The sequence below is a fragment of the Cornus florida genome, unplaced genomic scaffold, assembly GCF_030987335.1.
Source record: "Cornus florida cultivar Cherokee Brave unplaced genomic scaffold, ASM3098733v1 CherokeeBrave_3.0.0_Hap2_Chr02, whole genome shotgun sequence".
NCBI classification, from domain to species: Eukaryota; Viridiplantae; Streptophyta; class Magnoliopsida; order Cornales; family Cornaceae; genus Cornus; species Cornus florida.
Window position 1 is genome coordinate 47,552,029 of NW_026775572.1, and position 17,385 is coordinate 47,569,413.

At 37.3% G+C, this 17,385-nt stretch overlaps 1 non-coding gene across 1 annotated transcript; it reads right to left on the reverse strand.

The window, feature by feature from the left end:
- Window positions 1-7,177: 7,177 nt before the first annotated feature.
- On the reverse strand, window positions 7,178-7,285 carry LOC132297770 (small nucleolar RNA R71). The gene has a single exon (XR_009479403.1). It is a non-coding gene; the product is annotated as a small nucleolar RNA R71 (small nucleolar RNA).
- Window positions 7,286-17,385: the final 10,100 nt, after the last annotated feature.

Genomic DNA, 17,385 nt, shown 5'->3' on the forward strand with positions numbered 1-17,385 from the left:
GAGCCAGGGATTCACAAGTAATAATAGCAGCTATCATTTTCACTATATATAATAGAGAAACTATATTATTTTCACTTTACAAAATATAGAAACAATTAATTTTTTGTCACCCTTCCCATATAAAAAACATACAACCTCAGCTTGATTGAGCACCAGAAAAAAAAAATTAAAAAAGAAATAATTGAAATTCGATTATTGTGAGAGACCAAAAAAAATATTAAAAAGTCACCACCAAAACGTGGGATGAATAGTATGTCCTCCACCTTCCCAAAGGAGAGGTCGAGGGCTCAAGCCCTAATGAGGACATGAGGCTATGAGTAAATTTACCCTTGGAAAAAATAGATATACAAACATGATGTTTTGTTTTAGAATAGAAACTTATAAAATAAGTTTTCCAACTTTCTCTAATTAGTAATGTTAATAGGTGTAGTTTTAGTGATGGGTTGGTGGAATCGTATGTAGTAAAATGGAAAAAAAGACAACCTAGCAGAAAATTATCCCACCAATGACTATGATTTAGTGAATATAGAATTTCTTCAAACATTCCAAGTAGACAAGAAAAAATCATTAACATAATTAAACCCTAAATTCAAATAAAACTGACCGATATGATAAATGCCATAGTCTTACTTGACTCGATTTTTTCCGTGCTAAGGTTGTCATAGTCGTAGTGCCCGTGCAGCAGCGAAACCCTCTGAATTTCAGTCATTTTTATATACTTGGATTCACTTGATCCATATTTTGTTTTATGAGATAGGGGCAATTGACTGAATTTCTTATACCCCACGTATGTGGAGAATGAGTTCAAAATCAAACCTGTCTTGTAGTGTTCAAGATTTTAGATACCCAAAATAGAAAAAGAATAAAACCCTAGTGTTTATTATGTATTTCAAGATAGACTAATATACATTCCCCTAGACAACACCAACTATTGATGTAAATTATTCTAAAACTTATATGTAAACACTTGTAAGTGCACGAATCTTTGCAAATAGGGCTTCCTTGTAAGGGTGTTGTATCCAAGGGACTTGTATTAATGAAGTTGTTAACAGATTTCCCAAATTCTAATTTTAACTTGAAAATAGGATAAACAAATTGTGATGATTTAATCTAATGAACTAAGTGGAAAATTAAATAAAAAGAAATAATCAAACTAGATGAATAAAATAATAGAGAAGAGACCAGGGACATGATTTTACCAATAACATCGCACCACCGGTCAATTGCATCAATTTATTGGAGATATATATAAAACATGCATAAGGAATTAATCATGGCTACAAGCATATATTAATTTAGTTAGAAGATAATATAAATTAAAACTAAGCATGGACTATCTTTGATTAGCATAAACTATCTACCTAAATACTTTACTTTAGGGTGTAGTATGGTCTGCCTTCTCTAGGCATAATCCATCAAATTCCTAATATTATATTCAGTGAAAACCCAATGCATAACCATCTCATTCACAACTAAAAGAATTAAATGAGTTTTGTTCAATCACAAGATTTAAATATCTAAGACAAGATAGAAAATGCTTTGTAATTGAATTAAAACTTTAAAACTGATTTCTATTGCAAAGTCAAGTAAAAATCCTCTAGGTTACACAATCATGCATGAAAATAATTATTCTCCAATAAATAAATACAATCAAACCAATGGTGCTAAACTAGGGCTACATCACAACCCTAGCAAAGCTTTTAGCTGCTCATGACTGGAATGGACTTCTTCATGGTTGAGGAAGACATCTTTGCCGCCATGGATTGATCTCTTCTTTCTTCTGTATGCTTCTCCTCTGATCTCAACCTCTACCTCCTCTGTATCATGATCACAATGATGTAAAGAACTCCTTTTAAATAAGAGAAGATCAACCTTAAAGTTCCCTTTTCCATATAGAAGACATATATAGAAATTCTACAAAACATGGACTCCAAAATTCGTACAAAATTCCAACCCAGTTTTGACAAGGTAAACGGCTGTTTTATGAAATCCTCGTGAAATATAAAATTGTAGATCTTCGAATTTCCTTGTTCAAACTTAAGGAATTGAGCTGTTTTGACACTCGAGGAGAGAGATACAGACAGATTACCAAAATGGGTTCAAGTTACTAATTTTGGAGAAAGTTTCCTAGTTGGAGAAGGATTCTTCCTTTTCTTCTTGTTTCCATTCTCATCAACTTATGGCTTCTGTTGGACTCTTTTCTAAGTCTAATTAGACTCAGATCTTCAGTTCAATGGATGTGGTTTTCTAACCTATTGGATATCATCTTTTAAAGCCCCGATCTCACTAGTGTTGACTGATATTTTCATTAAAGCACTGAAATAAATAAAAATAATAAAACAATATAAAATCACAAATAAAACTACTACTAAAAGAGTAAAACATGCAAGTTAAGGGGCTAAAATGTATAATATTCAGCGCCTAACATAAATTTTGTATGGTTTGGAGCCGAGGGCCTTTCTTGTAAGACAAGAGAAGTGACGATCGGTGTGGTGATAGTTGGGTGCACTCCGACGTTCAAATTAGTACTTGAGCCATTATAAAAAAAGAAGACTTTGCATTTAATTTTTGGCATACCTCTTTAGGTTGACTAACGACTCTATATAAGGATTAATGGTGGTAGTGTTCTACCATAAATTGATTCATTTTTCTTTCCCTTCACGAATTAGAAGAGTCATTGAAGGGTGATAGTAATTATCTCTACCTCCTTCAGTTTATTCACAACCTCTTGAATTTCCTAATTAGTTGAATAGTCAGTATTACCTATAATGCTAACCGTAATCCATGTTCGATTTGTTATGATCCGATAAGATCGATTGATAGAAGGGATTTTATAAACAATATATATTACTTGGTCTCCACTCTCACACACGTTGATTTTTTATTAGTCTTACCCCATTAAATAGATGTGTGAGTTCAAAACAGAGTGGAAGATCAAACAAAATGTTGGATCTTGTTAGTTGTTCATCATTTTGGTTCCTTCCTAGATCTAAAATGGCTTCGGCAAGTATATATGTACATTGTTAATTATTATCCTTATATTTAAGTATGTTTATAGGTTTTTAAATTTGTTTACTTATGGTGAGTAGGTAAGTATTATCTTATCTTTTCTTTTCTTTTTATCCTTCTAAATCAACAAAACTTTATTACATCAATCCTCTTTTGTCATTCTCTTAATGTTTTAGGTAACCACTCTTTACATTTTATTGAATTTTGAAGTCCCTATTCTCTTATCATTATGCTTAATACAGATTTTATTATTATTACTATTATTATTATTATTATTATTATTATTATTTCATACTGATGGAATTATTTGTTTTTACATGTGATTGAAATAATTTGAATCAAATTTTTTACTATTTTTGTCTTTCAATAATTGCAACTTCAAATTTCTTTTTCGAAGGTCAACTTCAAATATTTTAGTGAAAAATAACATTAATTTTTGAAAAATAACAAATTGAAATAAAGAAAGGAAAGAATAAAGGGAAAACTACATTTAAGTATAGTGATCGCAAAAATAGGCGAAGGCCTCAAGAGTCGAACGCCTGATCAAATTTGATTAAAAAGTTGAACAAAAAGCCGAACAGCCATAAGAACCAATCGCAAAAATAGACAGATACATCAAGATCAAATCATAGGCAAGAGCTCAAGCAAAAGCGATCTCAAAGATTGCAGAAAGAAATTTTTATAAAAAGGTAGGAATGTCTACAAAAGAGGCAGGACATACCCTACACATCCTATAAAAAAAAATAAAATAAAATAAAATAAAATAAGAGCTATTCATGCGTAGGATCATCCTCGGGTTCAGCCCCACCTTCCGCATTGAATCTCTGAGTAAAAACATTAACCAGTTCCACCCTAGCTGGAATAGAAGGCACAATAGGTGTCGAGGAAGGCAGCCCTTGAGAACTCGAGGGATACTGGAGAGGGGGCAAAACCTCAGGGTCCACCTCGCCCTTCAGCAGGGCAGCAAACTCAACCTCTTTGGGGCCAGCAGAAGGCTCAGCATATTCTCCAGTAACCAAAAGCCCCTGCTCGACATCATACGCATCAGCATCACCATAATCTCTCTCCTCATAGGGAAGCTGCCCTTGAGCAAATCCAAGCCTAAAACCCTTGGCATAACGAAGATTAGCAATTTGGGATAAATGGTTGAACATATCCAAACCCCCTTCCTTGTAAGTCTGGATCAAAGAGTTTGCCTTCCCAAGCTGAAAGTGGAGATCAGTGATGAGCACTGAAAAGTGCACATTTAAACCCCTTAAGTTTAGGTATTTTAGGACCTTTATCTATCTTACTTTCCCGTTGTAGACTAATTTCGTGTTATTGTCCTTTTTAGGTGCTTATCCCCAAAATAAGCTAATTCAACCAAATAAGAGCTTAAAAGAAGCTAACTCAAGCTGGATGGAAGAAAGGAGCAAAGTGGAAACAGAATGAAGCAAAGTGTGGAAATCGGCATGTTCGATTGATCTCAAGAACACTCCGATCGATCGAAAGTTCATCGATCTAGACTCTCCAAGATGGATCAAAACTCTTTTGTCCTTATCCAAAGATCCCACAAAGTTTGATCGATCCAACAATTCTCAGATCCATCGAAGAGATTCCATCTTATCCTATTGTACCACCCTACCTACCACTTTTGTCTCTTTCCCCAAAATATCTCAGATCTGTCCTGATCCAAAAAGGCGCCGCCATGGGAGGATCGATCCAGCCAAAGTTTGATAGATCTCAGCGAAGTTCGATCGATCTCAGCCAAGTTCGATCGATCTCAGCATAGGTTCGATCAATCAAACCCTCTCAAGTGCGAATTAAATTAATTTATAGCTCATTAAAAGTCATCTCATTGTGCAATTATTGGAGGAGCCCTTGTGTACGAGCCTAGACCATTGGGTGTGACATTTGAGCTACCTATATAAGGATTATGAGCCACTTTTACATATATGCTTTGAGGAGTTGATAGATACAATTTTTTATTATTCTTAAAAAGGAAGAAAAGAGAAGAGGAGGCTAGAGACACATTCTTGGGAGGTCTTCCATCTACTTCAAGAAAAAGAGCATTTTTACCATGGAGATAGCCCTTGATGGTTGGAGGACACCATTCATGAGTGGCTAGACATCCTCTTGGGGCTAGAGTTAACCCTAAGCATGCTTTCTTTACCCTGATTTAGGTATTTTTGAGGGGATTTGTGTTGTAATACATGTTTTGACATCTTTATATACATAGATCTTGTTTATTCAATGATTTGTGTGGTTTAATTCTTCTAATTGATCATTTCATTCTATCTATATGTCTATGTATGGTAGAATAGATGTTCATGTGTTTATCTCTATCTCTTGTGTTGTTGATGCATGTCTATGTGTGTTGATGCTATAAATCTAGAGATTGTCAAGACATATTACTTAATAGAATGCTCTTGTGGTTTATTTAATGGTTTATACTCATTTCTTGATGGATTGTGCCTCTCCCTTAGTTTAATTAGTTTAATTTTCATGTCATTAGCTTAAATGTAACGTAGTTGCCTTAGTTGTTAAATAGGAGGACAATACATGCTTGTAGTTTGATGTTCTATACTTATGAATGCAAGTAGTTTATTTCCCTAATTATATGATGTGTTTGGATTGTGAGCTTGAAGGAAGGATTAATGGCTTAGTTTGATATATTGTGCTATTCATTGTGTTGTTTAGATAATATACACTTAATTGGTCATCCATGCTTGTTGAAACAACCACACACACTCACTATTGTTGCAACATATGTTTTCCCCTCATTAATTATGAATTGAGTGTATAGAAAAGTGATGCCTAGTGGTGATCTCTAAGTCCCAAGACCTCTCTCTCTTATTTTCTCTATCCTTTAATTACTTGTGTTATATTGAACTTGTTTAATCTTAATTGTAGTTTAATCAACCAAACAGTCTACCGTTGATCACTCTTCCTACTAACCCTAAGCATTGTTTCCATTACTAGTAGCCTTCCAATCTCTTGGGATGATCCCTACTCACTCTTGCTACATTAGTAGTAATGGTTTTATAAATTTAAACTTAACCCAAAAGGCTTTGCTTGAACCGTGCATTCACTACATTATTTTGGCGTATAGGAACAGCCACCGTCAAATTTTGGCGCTGTTGCCGAGGATTGAATTGTCAACATTGTGTTTTGGAAACATTTAGGAATTAGTACTCTTTTGATCGTGTCTTTACTTTAATTTTATTTTTGGTTACTTATTGTGTTTGTTCTTATTTGGCTAAGTGAATTGAGTGAAGGAATTTGAACAAAGGAGAATTCAAAGCAAGGAGTTAAGCTAAGCACAAAAAGGACAAAAAATCTAAAAAAATGCAAAGCATAGTAAAGCTTGGAAGTTGGAAATGAATTGAAGTTGCTTAAGGACCCTTTATGAGATCTTTCTAACTCAAGCTCTAGTTAAATCGTCGGCCCGCGTGGAGGCTTGTTTTTCATTTCTTAGTTAAATCGTGAGCCCGCGTGGAGGCTATTTACTTTTCTTTGCATATTGTTCAAGCATGGGAGCATGGGATCATTATATGTGGAAATTTTTTGATTGATTTGTTGTGGGGGCGAAGTGTTTGTTACTTGCTTATTTCTTGTTATTCTCTTTGCTAGTGCATGCATGGTCGTAGGTCATTAAATCTTACTCTTGTCCCTCCTAATTTTCATCTCTAATCGGTTATTCGTAATCCTAGGGGAAGATGTAGTTCTCATCATTCCATTTCACCAATGGAGAATTTTAATGACGACCATGTGGAGAACCTTGGTCACATAGACCAACAAGGCATCCTCCACCCTAATGTGCATCATGAAAATATCTAAGTACCATTAGGCATGCCTAGACCATTCATCCCACCACAACAACAAGGCCAAATTCCATTGGGAATGCCTCAACCAATATTTGTTTCATAACCTCCCATGATTCAAGCTAATCGAGGTGTTCGTATCGCACCACCAATTGTGAATCCTCCTATTGCATTAAGAGACCATTATGTGCCTAATGAATATAATGCACCTACTTGCATTCAATTGCCTCCATTTAGAGCACATCACTATGAAATCAAACCACAAACCATTCAAATGCTTCCTAACTATCATGGACTTCCTAGTGAAGAACCTTATAAGCATTTAGATGAGTTTTTTGAAGTGTGTTCCACTGTAAAATACACAGACATGCCGGAAGAAGTTTTAAGACTTAAACTTTAAGGGATGGGGAAATGTTTCATGAGGCATGGGAAAGGTTTAACGATTTGCTTAGAAAGTGCCCTCATCATGACATACCTAAGTGGCAACTAGTCCAATATTTCTTTGAAAGTTTACCGGATAATCACAAGGGTATGGTTAATGCATCTATAGGTGGTTCTTATATTGATAAGCATGAAAATGATGTGTGGCAATTGTATGAAAGTATGAGTGAAAATTCCATGCATAGGTCCTTATCTTCTAAAAATGGTAGAAACCTAGGTGGAAGGAAGAATGTCAGCTTATATAAAGTTGACAACTCCAATGATATAGCCGCTGAAATGAAATCCTTATCTCAAAGGTTTGATTAACCAAAATTCGGCGAATCAAGTATCTTCATCCCCTACTCATATTCATCACCGTGCATCTAATGAATCTTGTATGACTTGTCCAAGTGTCTTGCATTCTACTTCCAATTATCCCTATGGACATTTGCTAAGTGAGCCCCATGAGCAAGTCAATGCTAAATTTGTTAATCAAGGGAATAATTCTTATGGCACTCATTACAATTCAAGTTGGAGGAACCATCCGAACTTTTCTTGGAAAAGCCAAGAGGAAGGCTCAAACCCTCCCCAAGGTGGTTTTCAAGGAAAGTATGTTCCGCCAACAATGCAAGGCCAAGGTTCCTAAGGTTTTAAATCATCATCATTTCAATCACATGGAAATCAATTTTCTAATTTTCATTTCCCAAATCAATCTTATTCTCAAGGAAACTCTAGAAGTCCCGCTTTTGAAGAGAAAGTTTTGACTGCTTTAGGTACTCTAAAGGCGAACACTCAATTGCTTCATTCTCACTCTCAATCCATTGCTAAGCTAGAAACCCAAGTAGGGGCAAATAGCTAGTACCTTAAATGCTAGAGAGAAAGGGAAAATGCCTTTAAATGCCCCACCAAAGCAACAATGTGTTGTGGAAACTCATTCCTCATCAGAAGGTCCCACAATTGAATATGTCAATGCGGTGACAACCTTGATAAGTGGGAAGATTATGGACAACCAAGTAGCTGTGTCCAATGAAGAGAGTGAACCGGTCAACCAAAAGTTGACACACGTCCCGTTTCACATCAAATTCCTCCTTCATTGCATATGTATGATCATTCAAATGAGAAACTGTTAGAAAGTGATTTGAAAAGTGAGTCCAAAATTGATTTGAAGGATGAATTGAACAAATCTTTGAAAAAGGATTTTAAAAATTCTTGTGTTGATGATGTTTCAAACAAAATTTTTGAAATTTTTTTTGAGCCAAGAGCTCTATTTCCGGATGTCTTGAAAGGATCCATTTATCTTAATAAACAAAAGACCAAGACCAATGAAATCATTGAAATGTTTAGGCAAGTGAAGATTAATCTTCCACTTTTGGATGCAATTAAGCAAATTCCGGCTTATGCCAAGTTCTTGAAAGATCTTTGCACCCAAAAGAGGAAGAACAAGAGCCAAGCACCTAGGACAGTGGTCTGAACCGAGCAAGTGAGCTCAATCTTGCAACATAACACCCTTCCAAAGTTTAACAACCTCGGTTCACCTATTACTTCTTGCATCATTGGTGACCATGTCATTAATTGGGCTCTTCTAGACTTAGGAGAAAGTGTTAATCTTCTTCCATACTCGGTATATGTCAAATTAGGCTTAGGAGACTTGAAACCGATGTCAGTAGTTTTACAACTTGTTGACTGATCCATCAAAAAGCCTCGGGGTATCATTGAGGATTTCGTGATTAAAATTGATAAATTCTTCTTTCTGATAGATTTCGTTGTCATTGACATGGAACCGGTTCCAAATCCCAAGAGCCAAATTCCCGTTATCCTTGGCCGTCCTTTCTTGGCAACCGCAAATGCCAACATCAATTATAGGACGGGGGTAATGAAAATATCATTTGGGCATATGAAAATGAAGTTGAATATCTTCAATCTGATCACAAATTCATTTGACAAGCATGAAGAAGTAAATGTTGCAGAAAAATGTCTAGACAATGAATGTGAAAGAATTGAGTCTTTGCTTAAAACCAAAACTTCAAAAAGTTCATCTTCGACCTGAAACTAAAGAATGATGTTTCAAAATCTTGCTTTGAGAGGGCATGGAAGCCTAAAACTCACATTGACAAAGGACCAACAAATTCCTTTGAACCTAATCCAACAAGTTCTTTAGGGAACCATTTGTTGAGTGAAATTCAAAGTACCTATCACCCCATTAAGGGAGGGATGCATTATAAGATGTTTGATCTGGGCTAAAAGAGCCCAATGTCTTGCTAGAGACGTTAAAGACTAGTAAATGCTTCGTAGGGTTTACAACCCTATTCCTCCCTCATTTCTATTTTATCTTTCATTTCTTGCGTCGTCTAGATATATTTTGGAATTCATACACATGGCTAGGATTTTGATTGAGTATTTATGCACTTTCATTTTGAAAATAAGCATTTTGTCCCTGTTCGATCGATCTCAAAAGAGGTTCGATTGATCGAACACCCATTCCTGCATCCAATCATTTCTCTGTTCCATCGATCTAAAATTTCCTGCATAAATCAGCCCTCTGTGTCTCGTTCGAAAATTTCTTCAAATCGATCTGAAAGTTCCTAGATCGATCCAACTTTTTCTTGGATCGATCTTCACTCCACACTTAGAAATTTTTTTGAGATCCATGAAAAAGGCCTCTCTGTGCATCGTTCGAACTTGTCTGCAGGTTTTTACCTGTTTGATCGATCGAACCATTTTCTCGATCGATCTTAGTTTGATCGATCTGTACCCTTTGTTGACCTTGACTTTGACTTTGACTGCAATTTTATTTTTATTTTTAGTATTTATTTTATTTTATTTTATCTTCAAAAACTCCAATTTTATAATCATTTTAAAATTTTCAAAAATCCCAAAAACAATTTTCTTTTGTTTTATTTCCAAAAACTCAAAAAAAAAAAATATATATACTTTTAATTTTTAATTTCTGAAAATTCAAAATATTTCAAAAATAAAATAAAAAAATAAAATTTTTTGTCGTTTAGTGAGGGGAGATCGATCTCAACATTTTCAGATCGATTTATCTTTGATCGATCGGAAATTTTCCCTGATCGATTGAACTTGTCGGGACTAGTTTTTAAAAATAACACCCTAGGGTCATTAGATCGATTTCAACATCGATCTAAGCCCTCATCTCCCTCGCCGCTGCAAACCCTACCTCTCCCATCTCTGGCGAACCCTTCGGCAACCATCCCAAGCTTCCACATCATCTCTCATCTCCGATTTCATCATCTCTATCGATTTCCACCTCTCTCTCTCTCTCAAATTTGGTAAGTCCCGAGTTTTCTTTTGATTTCGAGTTTTTATCTTCATGAATCTGAGCTTTACATGTTTGAAGATTCCATGTTTGTGTATATATATGTATATATATGTTTATAGATTTCTATACATTTTGATTCAAATCATGTATTTGGGGGTCATTGGCCAAACAAGTGACCAATCTTGTTGTGTTATTATGTGAGAGGGCCCCACAAGCTTGCTTGGGTACCCCTGTGCCATCCACGTCACAGATCTGTCACTTTTCGAATTTCTCGTACCAGTTCGATCGATCGAAGTTTGTTTCAATCGATCATTTAAAAATCGATCAAACTTACCTCAGATCGATCGAACTTCACATATTTGCATCCCACACTTCACACACTCTCTTTTGTGATTCCATGATATCTTATACATGCCCAATACCTATGTTTTCCACATTAGATGTATTCCATACTTATATTGTTTAGCATGCTTCACATAATGTCACTGTTTATTTAGCTCCATCATCATTTGCGTAGATTCATATTCTGTATTGTCAATCTTATTTGACATACATGTTTTTATATACTGTGATTCACTTCTTTATGCCTGTACTGACTTCTTCTACAAGTGTTTTTCTTTCTGTTTTGCAGGCCATGGCTAGGGTAAAGACTGTTGCCCGTAGGCATTATCCACGCCGAGTCAGGCCCAAGATAAAGGAGCCAGGCAAGCCCTCCCATATTCAAGAGCAGCTCGAGCATCAGACAGGACCATCTCATGTCCAGGATTCAGAATAGCCTATTGAGCCTAAGCAGCCAGAGCAGTTAGAGGTTTATATCGGGGCAGATTTAGCTCAGTCCCCCTTAGTTGACTCTAGACTACAGTCTTCAACTTCCGCATCTTCATCATCCCATGATGAGGCTGAGCATACACCATCGCTTTCTCCATCTCCGCCTCACGCACAGCCAGGCCAGGCTTTAGATAGACCTCTGCCGAGATACTCACACCTTACAGTGGTGCATGAGTCACATTTCGACATCTCTTTTTTCTCCCAGTACATTCTGACCCGGGCAGCCTACGAGGATACAGACTGAAGGGGCATTTCAGCCATTCTAGCCCCTGTCACATACCCAGTTTACCCGAGGCTTGTTCGGATGTTCTTCTAGAACCTCCGACCTGCCCCGAGTAATCTGACGAAGCTGCGCACTATTGTCGATGGCCATCCTATCTGCATTACAGTGGAGACTCTGGCCAGATCTTGTCGATGCCCACATGCTTGCCTTCTTAAGCTTGAGCTCGATTATCCCATTCTAGAGAGGAGGCCTTCTTATGCAAATATGGCTGTAGCACTTGTAGGCCATTATAGTAAGGGTAAGACATTTGCTACTCGGACCTATTTGCCCGATGATCTGTGGTTCTTCGATTCGGTCTTGTACAGAAATGTGTTTATGGCTGGCCACAAGATTCAGAGGTGAGGCAATTATTTGACTACCCTGTATGCTTTCTACACTGGGTACTAGAAATCTATTCCAGCCTTATATTGGAGCATAATGATGAAGCTCTACGCGGATTACATCAGTAAGGCCAAGCCCAAGGGGGCTAAGTACCTTCCTTTTGGCCACCTTATCACTCAGATCTTGCGAGATCAGCGCTATCCATTCCTTCTAGATGAGCGCCCAGAGACAAGAGCTTGCCACTTTGGTAAGAAGGACTGGAATAAGAGCTACAATGCTCTTATCAAGAGTCTTGTGGAAGACGCTATGATAGCAGTTGAGGAGGCTAAGGAGGAAGAGATAGCAGCAGCAGCCGCAGCAGTAGCAGACAATCCAGTAGTCACACCGGTGGCTGCTGTACATATAGATATAGACTTGGAGTAGAAGCCTCCAGCAGAGGATCTACAGCATCACTCTTCAGCGGGGTCACCATTACATTTCCCGAAGTAGGCTCAGGATGCACATCATTTTCCTGATCCAGTGGTACCTGAGGCTCCAGCACAGACACCCGGCTTTGGAGAGCTTATCCAGGCTTTGGAGGATGCCGTAGTCTCCATCCGCGTAGACACTGTCTTTATCCGAGCTGATATTTCTTCCCTGCGTGCGGATGTCATGACTGCACTGCGAAACATGTCCCGAGATATTGATAAGCACCAAATATTATATATTTAAGCGCCTTTACTTGTATTAGTTAAGTCCATTAATGGAGTATAATGTACAGTTTAACTTCATTTGTGTATTTCTGTCTTGTTTCAGGTCGGTTTCCCCAAATATGATTAAAGAAGCAGTTTTGGCAATCTCTTGTTGAAATCGGTGCGCTGTTGCCTGGGAGCCATCTTTTGGACCAAACCTCTTGAGTCATTGTATGGTTGAAGTTCGAGGCATAATGCTTATAATGGAAGCCGCATCAACGGATTGGCACGGAGGGGTTCACGAGAAGTTTTGTTCATGTATTGCAGCCACAAGGCCCCGCCAGCGCCTACCACGCCACCGCGGTCGCCCGCCAAAATCCACATCTCACTGCCTTGTTTCACGGGGCCCGGCTGCAGATCCGCGGGCCCCCGTAGAGCTTCCGCAGGCGCCCGCCGCGTCACCGCGGGCACCCGCCAAACATACCAATAGTCATCTTTGAAGATGCAAGCACCCGCGGGTGCCCGCCAGTGCCCCGTGGGCGCCCGCCGATTTGCAGAGAGTAGTTTAACTGTTCCTGATTTTGTGCTGCATTTGGTCCTCTTATCATTTTTTGTGTAGTCCAGCTTCATCCTGGGGAGTTGGAGCTCGAAAATGGGGGAAAAATGAGAGGAATTTAGGTTTGATAAGGGGGGAGGCTTGTAAAATCTCATAGACACATTTTAGCTAAGTTCTAGAGAAAGAAAGGAGTGATCTTGAGGGTTTTGGGTGCTAGCATACTTGAGCACGAAAATAGAGGGTGGATTTACTTCTTCTCCTTCATTCCTTGTTCCTATGGGTAACTAAATCCTTCTCTAGGGAGGTGATGAAGCCCTTCCTTGTAAGCATGTTTTAGATTAGCTTCTATTTTGGGGATAATGATGTATAGTTTGGTCTTTTCATAATCTAGAGCATATTACTTGACGTAATGAATATTAATGCACACAAATGATTGTTTTAAGTTAATTATCTTGTCTTAGATGGTTTCTTATCTCAATCATAATGCTTGCATTTTCATGGTGACAATGGAAATAAGATTGTGAATGGTTTTCATCGTATGTTAATAGAGAAACTTGATAGTCCATTGCTTAGGTATTTCTTTTGATGGTTTATGCTTGATTCCTAGTTTCTTGTGCTTTATCATTTAATTAAAGGCTTGATGATCTTTTGCTTAAGAGAGTATACTTGATGTTATACCCTAGTTTAGGTAGTTCAAATGTATAAACTTTTGACGGATCATTCTTGTTTTTGATTTAATGAACTTCTTGATAATTATACGGCAATCATGTGTTGCTATATAATTCTTGACCATTATATATTGTCTATTCCCAATTTAGTCTTTGTCTAGCATATGTATAGGGTTGAAGGTGGATTCACTTCCCTAGTCCCTTCTTATTTATCTTTACCTCTTTACTTTAGTGTTTTATGCATTTTAATTCTTAATTTTAGTGACAAACCAACAAAACTCTATAAACCCTTTCATCATTCTAAAAGTGATTCTAGATATCTTAGTTGCCATAAACTAGCAGTCCCAGTGGTTCGACTTACCCGACCAATAGCCCTATTTTACAATGATTTGTGTTATTGCAAAGGTTGATGTATAATTGTCATACTGATCATATATCCAAGGAGCACGCCCTGCCCGTCCTACCTCCTAAGCATGATATTCCTGATCTCTCTATCTCTATACCTTCATTTCATATATCTATGATACATTACTACTCTTTTGCTACTGTTATATTATTTTTGCAACCAGTCTATTTCCCAGACATTGTGATGTACATTATTTTTATTTTTCTATACATGCTATATTTTGGATGTTATATCTTTGTATTAATATATCTGTCTGTGATTGACTCCATCAGGTGCATTCCAGTGACTTTAGTGAGAGAGAGTGCTGCCCAAATTTTTAGGACCAGCCTTTTTCCTCTCTCTCTACTTCAATTCTTGTCCCATTTACACTTGCTTGTTCACTGCGCACTATTATTATCTCTTTTGTTATCTAATGAGTTTTATCCAAGTGCTATCTTTTTAAGACCACAGTTAATCCCAAGTTTGTGGGGGTTATACCACCCACTTTGGATACTTGTGTCCTGGCCATTCTTTGCCATAGCTACACTGGTATACTCTTTCCTTTATTCTCTTTGCACATTGAGGACATTGTGCCATTTAAGTTTGGGGGTAATGGTGTTAATTGCAATATTTGCTTTCAATTCAAATTTTAAGCATGACTTGTGTATTTGAGGGATTGTTTATGATTGGTCCATAACTAGCTATGACTTTGATCTTTTGAGGACTATATTGTTTAAAATTTAATAATTGCTTGACTTGAGAGTCCAATACTCCTTGTATGCTTTGTGGATGCAATTTAGGAGTAAATTGTTCGAAAGATTAATATCATGCTTGCATTTGTGGTCCACATCATCCTGATTTTGTGATTGTTTTGATATTCACTCTAGGATTCTACATTAGCACAGGTGCACATAAGCATTCATTTGTGGGGACATTTGGCACCTCTTTGAAAAAATGAGTGAAAATTCTTTGCACAAATATTACACTTCTCGGCTTGATCATGGTTTTACTAAAAAGGAGAAAAGTGTAACAGTGTGTCAAATTGAAAAATCAAGGGAAATTGTAGCCGAGGTTAAAAATCTTTCTCAAAAACTTGATTAATTCTTGTTGAATAAAAAATTGGCTATCAATGTATCTCCTTTTCATCATACAACTCATTTTTGTGAGCCTTGCATGACATGTTCAAGTGTTTTGCATACTACTTTCAATTATCCCCATGGACATGTTGTTAATGAACACTTTGAATAAGTTAATGCCACATTTGCTCACCCTTATTCAAAAGCATATGTTCCATTATGGAATGAAAGCCCTTATCAAGCTAAAAATCTTGAAAGAAAATACATTCCACCTCATAAAAGAAATGGAGGTTCTCAAGGGTTCGTCTCTTCTTCTTTCCATCATCAAAGAATGAATGACTTCTCACATCCTCGAATGTATGATTCCCAAGTTGGCTTTTATTATTCTCAAGCACTTTCTAGTAATTCCACATTTGAAGACAAGGTTTTGATGGCCTTGGGTAGCTTAGAAAAGGATATCAACTTGTTGCATTCCTATTCTCAATCTATATCAAAGTTTAAATCCCAAATTGGGACCATAGCTAATGCATTGAATGCAAGAGAAATTGGAAAATTGCCTAGTTAACCCGAGAGGAATCCAAAGGCCCAATTTTGTGTGGAAGTAAACCCTATATTGGGGTATTCTTCCCAAGCTCAAGCGCAAGCCATCACCACCTTGAGAAGTGGTAAGCAAGTGGACAATAGGGTTAAGCTACCAAAGGAAGATAGTGAATCAGTGCAACCTAAAGTTGTCACCCATCCAATTTCCAATTCCACTCCTACTCCTTTGAATGAAAATGTTCCTAACTGGAATTCTCAATCTTCTCCATCATCCTCTCAAATTACAAAGTCTTGTGTGCCAAAAGCTCCATTCCCTTACGCTTTAAAAGAAACTTCGCCTTATGGGAGGCAAGAAAGGAAAACACATGACATGATAGAAGTTTTTAAGCAAGTCAATATCAATCTTTCTCTTTTGGATGCCATTAAGCAAATTCCACCTTATGCAAAATTCTTGAAAGATCTTTGCACACAAAAAAGGAAGAGCAAGGGACCAAGCCCTAAAAAAGTGTTCCTCACGGAGCAAGTGAGCTCCATTCTTCAACAAAATACTCCATTTAAGTTCAAAGATCCCGGTGCTCCGACTATTTCTTGTGTAATTGGAACTCATGAAATTCGTAGAGCTCTTCTTGACTTAGGTGCAAGTGTTAATTTGATTCCTTACTCCGTATATGTCCAATTAGGGTTGAATGAATTGAAGCCAACCTCAGTGGTGCTTCAAATGGCCGATAGATCCATCAAAACACCTAGGGGCATGGTTGAGGACATTCTTATCAAGGTGGATAAATTCTACTTTCCGGTTGATTTCGTTGTTCTTGATACTGAACCGGTTGCTAATCCCTCCAACTTCATCCCAATCATCTTGGGAAGACCATTCCTTGCCATCGTAAATGCAACAATTAATTGTAGATCCAAGATTATGGACCTCTCTTTTGGCAATATGATGATCAAACTTAATGTTTTCCATGCAAGTTGACATCCCATGGATGAAGATGAGTGTTGCCTTGTAGATGTGTTAGATGAGGTTGTTGAGGAATCAATTCCAACAATGTTAATGAAACAACCAATTGAGGATAGTTTTTCTTCTCTTTTATCCGATGATCCTCTAACCTCTTGTTTTCTTGAAATGTATGGAAGTTGTGGATTTGATGATGAAAATTCAATGAATGAAGTAAGCAATCTCATGGAATCTGTTGCAAGCTTAGATTTTTTATCTTGGAAGACTGCAATAGAACCTCTTCCTCCACTCTCTAGCACTCCACCGGTCTCATCTTTAGTCCTCTACCAAATCTTGAGCTTAAAACTCTACCTTATAATCTCAAGTATGCATTCTTAGGACCAAAAGAGACTCTTCCGGTTATCATTTCTTCAAGTCTTGAAAAAGACTAAGAAGATGCTCTCTTAAGTGTGCTTAAAGAAAATAAGGAAGCCCTAGGATAGAGTGTGGCGGATCTTAAGGGAATTGACCTTTCTATTTGTATGCATCGTATACTTATGAAAGATGATGTAAAACCCTTTAGGGATGCCCAAAGGAGACTTAATCCAAAC